Genomic DNA, 9,099 nt, shown 5'->3' on the forward strand with positions numbered 1-9,099 from the left:
ACAGGAAGTTAGAAAATAAGGCACCACAGTACTTACTAGGGAATACTTAGTAAATAGCTTATGCTATGCAGGCAATATCTATTGTGTTTATTTGTGCTTAATGTGCCATGCCAATTAAGAGGCACATTTGTTTTCATCCCAAAAGGTTTATTCTGTTTTAATTGAAAATGCCAACAAAGCCTTAAAAGGTGAAGCAAGTCTTCAGAAACCCTTATTAACCATTCCCCTTGCCCTGCCCTTCAAAAAGAAGCAAATATGAACAGTCAGAAATTGAAAAAACTCTGGAGATTAATTTTGTGTGATGCTAAGCTCCTCCTGTGCTGGCTCCCACAGTGAAAGAGAGGGTCTTTTAAAAACATGCTGTATGGGAACAAACCAGGGACAACATGGTATTTATATGGATCATGTCCATTGGTTGATAGGTGCTTTATGGACTGCTTATCAGCTTGATTTCTCCACCTCGGAGGCTGGAGATGCATTGGCTGGGTGATCTCTGTGCTCCAGCGCTTGGCTTTGGTGGGATCACAGGAGAAGGAAAGCTGCCCATTTCCACGTTTGCCACAGTTTTCTGTCTGTCTGTCTGTCTTTTTGACATTCATCACAAAGTGTGGTTGGCAGCAGGGATAAGAGAACCCCTGCCAGCCCCAGCCCCTGGCAGACCAGTGGATCCCTGACCCTAGCAACAGCTGCAGTCACTGTCAGGGCCTGGGAAGTCTGTCCATGCAGTCATGGGCCTGTCTTTCCTTTCATCCCTGAGCTACAGAGGGGCAGAGACCATGGGGGAAGAAGCAGCAGGTATTTAGAGGCAGTAGCATCTACCTCTAGAACCTGTAGGCTTGCTCATCACAGCTTGAGATCCACTCCTTTATTCAGCATTGCCTCTTCCCTCTTTATGTTCTTACCTTAAAAGGAGCTGGGAATCTGGGGAGTTGTTACATCCCTGATAGTCTCATTACAACTCATACTGTAAATAGACTCAAACATTGTTTTTTCTCATTTGACATATGTACATATTGACCAAAGAAAACTGTAATGTATTAAAATCAACTGCACGGGCTTGTTCATGTGATATTTCTGTCTCATACTGTAAAAATTAATTGAAAATCTTAACTAAAGAAAGCTTCCATGAGGTCTGCATGACTTTCTGAGTTGTCCCATGTTGTTCTTGTCAAAACTGGGTACAAGAAAACAGATTAGGGAGCTGGGGAAAGCAGACTAAGGAAACAGAGTAAGAGAGAGAAATTATAATTTTTAAAACGTAGTTGGAAGAGGCAGCAGGAGATTATCCAGTTCTTTCTCTGCCCGAAGGCAGGATCAACTATAACTATGTCAGCTTTGACAGATGTTTGCCTAACTGGTTCTTAAAAGTTTCTAATGATGACGAATTCACAATCTCACCAGATGTTATACTCCAGTGTTTAATTATCTCTGTGGTTTGAAAGAATTGCTTAAGCCTAGTGCAATCACTACATGTTCTGTTTTTCATGAAAATAGGGGACAGATGTTTGTCTGTCCCCCACTGTCTTGCAGTGTTTTTATGTGCACTTGCAGACATGTTCCCCTTGGTATTCTCTGCTTTATATTCAGCACATCCCATTTATTAAACTTTTCCTTAAAAGCCATGATCTCAAGAAATGAGAATAAATAGAGGTGGTTTCTGAACTGCCAGCCACAATAAAGCTGTATATCCCAAACTGTATACCCCAAACTGGACACAGTGCTCTTGCCTTACTGGGCACTGGGCATAACAGGTCTGCTCAAAGAAAAGAGCAGTCTTGGGGATGTAGTGTTTTAGTACAACCAAACACAGCATTTCCATTTTTCATAGTGGTGTGGCCAGTTATCACTCCCAGTTATGCTTCTGCAGAAGAATGGTTATGTAGGCTATGTTTTTCCTCATCTGTTTTATCTGTATTTATGCCACTCTTTATTTTTTTCCTTTTTGATCCTGTATAGAACAGTGATTTTTGTGCTGTTGCATAATCATTTTCTAACAGTTTCTTAAATTTGCAAGATCACTTTGGATTTTAATCTTAAGTTCAGTGCAGTACTTCCAGCATGTTTACAGTCCTGTCTCAGTTTGGTGTCATCTGCAGTTTGCATCCTGTGACCTGGGTTGTAAATACAAGGATTGGACAGAAGCCACATGAACACCCCCACCCCCATATGATAAATTCTTCTATTCTGACCACTCACTATTGGGCCATTAATCAGTTCTGGAAATTGATCTGGGTTATGTTTCTGTGGCTTATGGCTATACCATAGGATATCCTAAGTTATGGATATGTCATAATTACATGCTGCCAAAAGCCTTACTGAAGTCAACACAGATAACATTTGCTGTTTTCTCCATATTCATAAACCTTCCTGCTCTGCTTCAAAACAAACTAAATTGGTTTGACGTTGCCCATTTTCACAAATCCATGCTGGCTGTTGCTCCCTAGGTGTGTGTGTGGGGTGAGGGTGTGGGTGTGCATTAAGTGATTATAACTTCTTGGCATTTTATTGGCATTAGTTCTTTCTCATTAAAAGTGTTTCAAGCTTGGTTGTGTCACAGCCCTGAAAATTATCTTTCACTTTACAGTAAATATAAAATCTCACTACACAGATAGAACAGGAAGTTGTCATCCTTTCCCCAAATGTGTGAAGCTTTTACTGTGTGCAAACAGTTAAATGCAGCCTAGTAACAGTAATCCTTTCTTGCAACGTTCATAATAATATGACAGTGTTAGATTAAATAGCAGTTAAAAAATGTCATGTAAATCCCAGTTTACCTGTGTGACCCTTCTAAATCCAGAAGTTTTAAAGATAGCTTCTTAATGAGATTTTCAAGTTTGGAAACGGGAAGTAAAAATATTTCTCTTATATCAAGATATATTTTTAGGAACGAGGCTTATTTTCCTTGAATGCAAAATAAAATGAAACGAAGCATATTGTTCTGATTACAGAAACAGAAATGAAGAAAGGAACTCTGATCCTAGAAGTGCAAGTGTACCTGTACTTACTCTCTTTCTGTGTGCATTTACAAAAACCATTACTCCAGCTTTTAAATATCAATATTTGAAGTAACAAATTATAGTAGGTTATAAAGAAACCTGAAGAAAGTACAAAAACAGCTCAAAAGATGATTTGAGTTTTTCTCTTAGAAAAATAACTGGCCTAGCCATTTTTAGGATTAGATTATTTTTTTATCCAGTGCAGGCAAAGATTCTTTTAGTATTCTATTTGGAGTAAAATGAGGTTTTAGAATTTAAATTCATTAATTAAACACATAAAAAATATAACACATAAGTGTATGTAATGAAAGATTGTATATGCCTTGCTCCAGTTCTTTTGAGATTCAGAACAGTACATGACAGAACTCTGCTTCTGCTTACGCACTAATAACATGCTAGTGAATAGATTTTATTTGCGTAAGGACAAATTCTGCTCTTGAAAGGTACTCCTTCAGAAGTCCAGTTCAGCCCTTCTCTCTCTCAAAACTATCTGGGGAAAAATAGCTGGATCAGGTTTTATAAATACAATAAAAAAACCAAAAACCACCAAAACCAAAATGATGTTGTAAAAATGTTTGGTGCAAATATGTATTTGCTCCTGTGTATGTATTTATGCAAGCCCTGTGACATTGTTTTGGTGAATTATGGGGACAGTTATATGAATGCTGGGCCAGAAGCCGAATTTTCTGTTCATTTTAACTGTCAGTTTCTGTACTACACAACGTCAAAAATGCCACAGTATAGGAGAGTTACAGCACTGTAGCCTGATAGAAGTAAGCCAAAAATTAGGCATGGAAGCACACACTGGAAATGTGTTTGTTTCAATTGACTCAGGAGGTAAAAAATACCTGTTGGCCTGCACTTTTGAGGTTATGCTCCTCTCAAAATGGTTCCTCGAAACAAAAAAAGTGGTTTGTCTGCAAACACTATGGGAGGCCTCAGATGCAGGTAACAAACAAAATCCTCGATAATGATGTATGTTCATACACTTCTGACCCTTCTTTTCATTCCAAAGGTCACATATTCAGCATTTCATGCAAAACTGATTCCGATAAAGCTGCATATTTTCAAATTCATTTAACTCTTGTTAAATAGACAGCAACTACTGCTTTCCTTTCTAGCATAATCTTCTCACTCAATATAGATTCTAACTGCTCAGGAAATGTAGGAGGCCATTAAATCAGGGGTGTTGAGGGATGACAAATTGAGCAGCAGATGATCATCCATAACTATGTGTTATCAGAAATGGTTAAAAGGATCTAAAGATAGCCTGCAGTCCTGTGGTGAACTCTGCATGGGAGATCTGCTACGGGAGCAGAACGATATGGGAAACTCCACCACTGTCCCAGTGAAACGGGTGTTCCAGCCTTAGGCAGATTTATCCACAACACAAGCGTAAGTAGTATTCACCTGAAAGTTAAAACAAAAAAACCCAGCAGAAGTATCACGGATGCATAGTTTCTGACAAGTCACAGCCTTTTGAGAGCTAGCCAGACCTTTGGTTATGGTTACCTTGATTTCTGAGAGAACATTTGCCCAAATGAACGACATGGGTAGCAAGCACAATGTCTGAAATTCTACACTCAAGTTTTTCTCTCTCTTGTCTCTTAATCAAATACATATAAACTTCAAAAGAGCAAATAACTACTTCAGAGAAGTAGAGAACAAGAAACTAAAATGTGTTTACTTTTTTACAAGTAAAACAACAACAACAAAAAAATACATATACCATAAGCTCAATCTCAAGATAACAGTACTGGAAATAAATTACCTCAAATAACCTCAGGTGAGGAAAAAAACAAAAGTAGAAATGTTCTAGAATGGTAGTAAAGCAGTAGAATGGTTCATGTTTCCAGAAAACATGAACCACACCAGACAGCTTTAAAGTATCTTCATACACACAAAAAATAATACCAAGTATCATAATAATGATACCAAGTATCATGATAAAGTAATATCAATCTAAAACCTGTCATACTACAAAACCAGCCTTATTCTCTTATTCTTTCCCAAAGGGTATTGGTTTTTATTGTTTGCTGAATAGAAAAAAAACCCTGTCTATGCAATGGACATTAAAAAAGAAAAAACCCTTGGGTAAGTGAGAAAAGAGACAGTTCCAACCTGAGGCCTTACTCTGCCATGACTGCGCAGCTCTCACAACAAAATAGTTTGGATATTCATATATTTAGGGATGATGAGGTTGCTAGAGCAACATCATGTGCTACACACAACTCTTGTCACTTTTTCTGTGGCAGCTGAATTCGTTTCAACATTTTAATAGAATTTTTAATTTTTTGGGTTTTGGTTTTTTTTTTAGAATCGAGCACAAACCCATCTGTATTTGACAGCTGGTCTTGTTGCTCACCATTTACAACAAAGCAGAAACACTTTCCACCTATCCTATACAATGTTTGGGGGCAAGCCCCAACAGAAGTGCTGTAAGCATTTTCCTGCCACAGACCCTTTTGATTCTACGCTACAGTACAACTTCAGTGGGTTCTCACGTGGTAGGTGAGGTAAACCTTCCCCTAACACAAAGTTGCTTGAAGTGACAGGGCACAAAAAGGGCATGAATCAAAGGTGAAAGAACAATAATTGAAACAACAGAGACTTGTCAGAAATGGCTATAGACACATTTTGTCTTGGCTGATTATTTACTAATGAACAACAATTTTACTGCCTTGCCAATTTGCAAAATGTAACACAGAATGTGACTCTTCGTGTCTCCCAGGTTTTAACTCCTGTTATCAAACCCTTAAAATTGTATTTCCTTCTGCTAAAGACAATGCAAATTCAATTTGCATCAATTTCAAAATGAGTGATTTTAAACTTAAAGTGGATATTTTTGTTTTCTTTTACTTCTCTCAGTGTTTGGGCCATTATTATATATCACTGATCTATAAACCTTCATAAAGTTCTCTGAAGGCCCACATACCATCTGGTATGCTCCTCTATCACTGGCATAGCAACAAAACTGTGTCTTAAGCAAAAACAAGTCAAATGTAACAGCTCTAATGTTGCATGTAAAGCAATTCTGTGTATAAATAGATTCTTTTCAAGTTTCTGCTGCCATTCTTCAAAACCAAATCTCACAAATCAGCCTTCAAAACAATAGCAGACAGCAATCTGTCAGTTCTCCAGTAAGCTCGAGCTGTCTAACCAGTCATTAGGACCTCAAAAAAGACATTTTGCCTGCCTTGCTTGCCAGGAATTCAGGATAGCTTGTTAACAATACTAATACCACCAATTACCCAATCTTTTCAAGTTCAAAGTGCTGCAAAAACTGAAGTAGTCTGCAGCAGCATTTTCTAGGTTCATGCTAATTCCTGTAAATGCGATGCTTTTAAAATCTGGCACGTTCTGGAGTGTTCTATTTAGTACCCTTCATTTTCACTGTTTTCTTATCTTGAACTTGCTTTTTCTTCCAGGGTTTGGAATTCATGTCTTTTTTCTTATCTTTTCCCCCAAGACTGGTGTTCCTGACTGTCTTGTTGAGTCACAAACACAGACTGACCTGAGTGCATGCTCCCCTTTACACTCACTTTCCCCTGTTTCATCTTTCTTTTCTCAACTTTTCAAGTATTACCCTTTCAGCTTTGCAGCCTTGCAGCCCCTTTGTCTCTGTACATTTAACAACATTGTTTGACTGTGTCCTCCAAGTCAGTCAAACTATGTAACTTGACATCTATCACATGCACAGTTTGTTATCCTTTCCTCATGGAAAAAGTGGTCTAAGTCCTTAACCTTCAGATGCTCATATGTGTTGCAATAACCTTGTGTGAGGCAAGCACACCAGAGGTGCTAACAACAGTACTAAAGCTTTGCAAAACAGCTCATGAGCCTTGTTATGGTTATCAGGTCCCCAGAAGGAGCCAAATTCCCTGAGCTAAAGTAAAAGTGTCCTCATGGACCAAACTTTTTCCTCCTCTAACCCACACCCAGCTTTACATCTGATGTACCTACAAGCTTCTTCATTCCCATTTTTGGAGTAACTTGCCTTTTAAGTGGGTAGAATTTCAAGTTGGTAGGAGTCTGAGCCTGTGCTGACAGGCAAAACCCTCTCCCATTTTCACTCTGACCTGCTCTTTGCATGAAAGCCCTTGATCTCTTGCCTTTTTATATGTCAATAGTGAGTCTAGCCCAGGTACTCCTTCTCCAGCACAGTTTAGTCCTCCTCAGAGGATAACCTCAGGGGATAACCTCAGATGATCTCTGAACTGCACTGTTCAGACACCAGCCAGTCTGCAAATCCACCTGTGCCTTGGCATCCACCTCTGGGGGCAAAATCACTCTTCTGTTCCGTTTACACTGCCACTTATTTGTATTTCAGATTAGCAGAACAGAGATTCCAACAAATTTAAACTCATCTGTTCTCCAAATTTTCGATTAATGTTTGATGTGAAAGCAAGACATCTTCACTGAAGCTTGATTTCCTCCAAATCCTTTTGCTTCTCAGGTGTTTGGCTACTGCAATTTAAAAGGCAAATAACTTCAAGGGTGAAGGAACATCCTGCAAGCCCAGAACTAGAGAGATGGCATGATGGATGGGGAAGTGGCTTCTTTTTCTGTTCTTCTGCTAGCTAGCATAATCTCCCCTGAAGGCCTTTATTAGCTGCTGCACCTGGGTCCCCAGTATAATGCTTATTCATTTCTGCCAGGACTTGAAGCACTTTATTTCACAGGTGGCTGGTATTTGAAAGGCCAGACGTGTAAAGGCAGTTTCAGTACCTCTCTACAACTTCACTATCTAAGGCCACCATTTCATCCCCGGTAAGGTTCTCTGTGCAATACCAGGTAACCTCAGGTGCATTTGCAGACCCAGCTGCATGTACCCTGCAACCACACAGCCACTGAAATCCACCATGGCAGCAGGTCTTTACCCAAGACAGCAAAAGGAGGTGTTTTCCCACCTATTCTGCCAAAGGAACGTAATGCTGAAAACACATTGAGGAACCTAAGCTGAAAACTGCCCTAAATCAACATCTGAAGGATGGGCTACCAACCAGAGGCACCTGGACAAGCTTGAGAAGTGAGTAAATGGCAATCTGATGAGGTTTGACAAGGCCAAGTGCAAGGTGCTGCAAGTGGGTCAGGGCAACCCCCAGTACCAACACAGGCTGGGGGATGAACAGGGAGAGCAGCCCTGGGGAGAAGGACTTTGGAGTGCTGGTGGATGAGAGGCTGGACATGACCCAGCAATGTGCACTCACAGCCGAGAGCCAAACGTGTCCTGGGCTGCATCCAAAGCAGTTTGGGCAGCAGGGGAGGGAGGGGATTCTGCCCCTCTGCTCTGCTCTGGTGAGACCCCACCGGCTGTGCTGCATCCAACTCTGGGGTCCCAGCACAGGAAGGACATGGACCTGATGGATCGGGTCCAGAGGAAGGTCACCAGGATGATCAAAGGGATGGAGCACCTCTCCTATGAGGGAAAGCTGAGAGAACTGGGATTGTTTGGTGTGGAAGAGAAGGCTTAGGGGAGACCTAATTGTGGCCTTCCAGTACTTGAAGGGAGTCTACAAGAAAGATGGAGAGGGGCTTTTCACAAGAGCATGTAAGCGGACAGGGCAAGGGGGAACAGCTCCAATCTTAAAGAGAGTAGGTTTAAATTAGACATTAGCAAGAAATTCTTTACTGTGAGAGTGGTGAGACACGGGAGCAGGCTGCCCAGAAGAGTTATGAATGCCCCATCCCTGGGAGCACTCAAGGCCAGGCTGGATGGGTTTTGAGCAGCCTGGTCTAACAAAACATGTCCCTGCCCAGGGTAGGGGGGCTGGAACTAGGTGTCTTTAAGAACCCTACTCACCCATACTATTCTATGATTGTATGACCCCGTGTTTTAGGGTTCCAGTTCTCCCATGATGGTCTTTTCGCGGTTCTCCACCCAAACTTTTCAGCTTGGAAGGGGGTGGCGGGGTGTGAACACGCGATGATTTGGTATCAAAAACGTTATTTGTGCGATGTCTGGAGTTGGACCCCGCAAATCTGCTTGGTCACGGTGGCAGCCACACGAAACCCAAAGCCTCCAGAACCCCACGGACCCCGCTAGCGCCGCATCCCGTTCCCGCCCCCGCCCCTCAGGGACGCGGCGCCCGCCGCCCTCGCG

This window comes from Corvus brachyrhynchos, unplaced genomic scaffold (genome assembly GCF_000691975.1).
Source record: "Corvus brachyrhynchos isolate BGI_N302 unplaced genomic scaffold, ASM69197v1 scaffold229, whole genome shotgun sequence".
Classification (NCBI taxonomy): Eukaryota; Metazoa; Chordata; class Aves; order Passeriformes; family Corvidae; genus Corvus; species Corvus brachyrhynchos.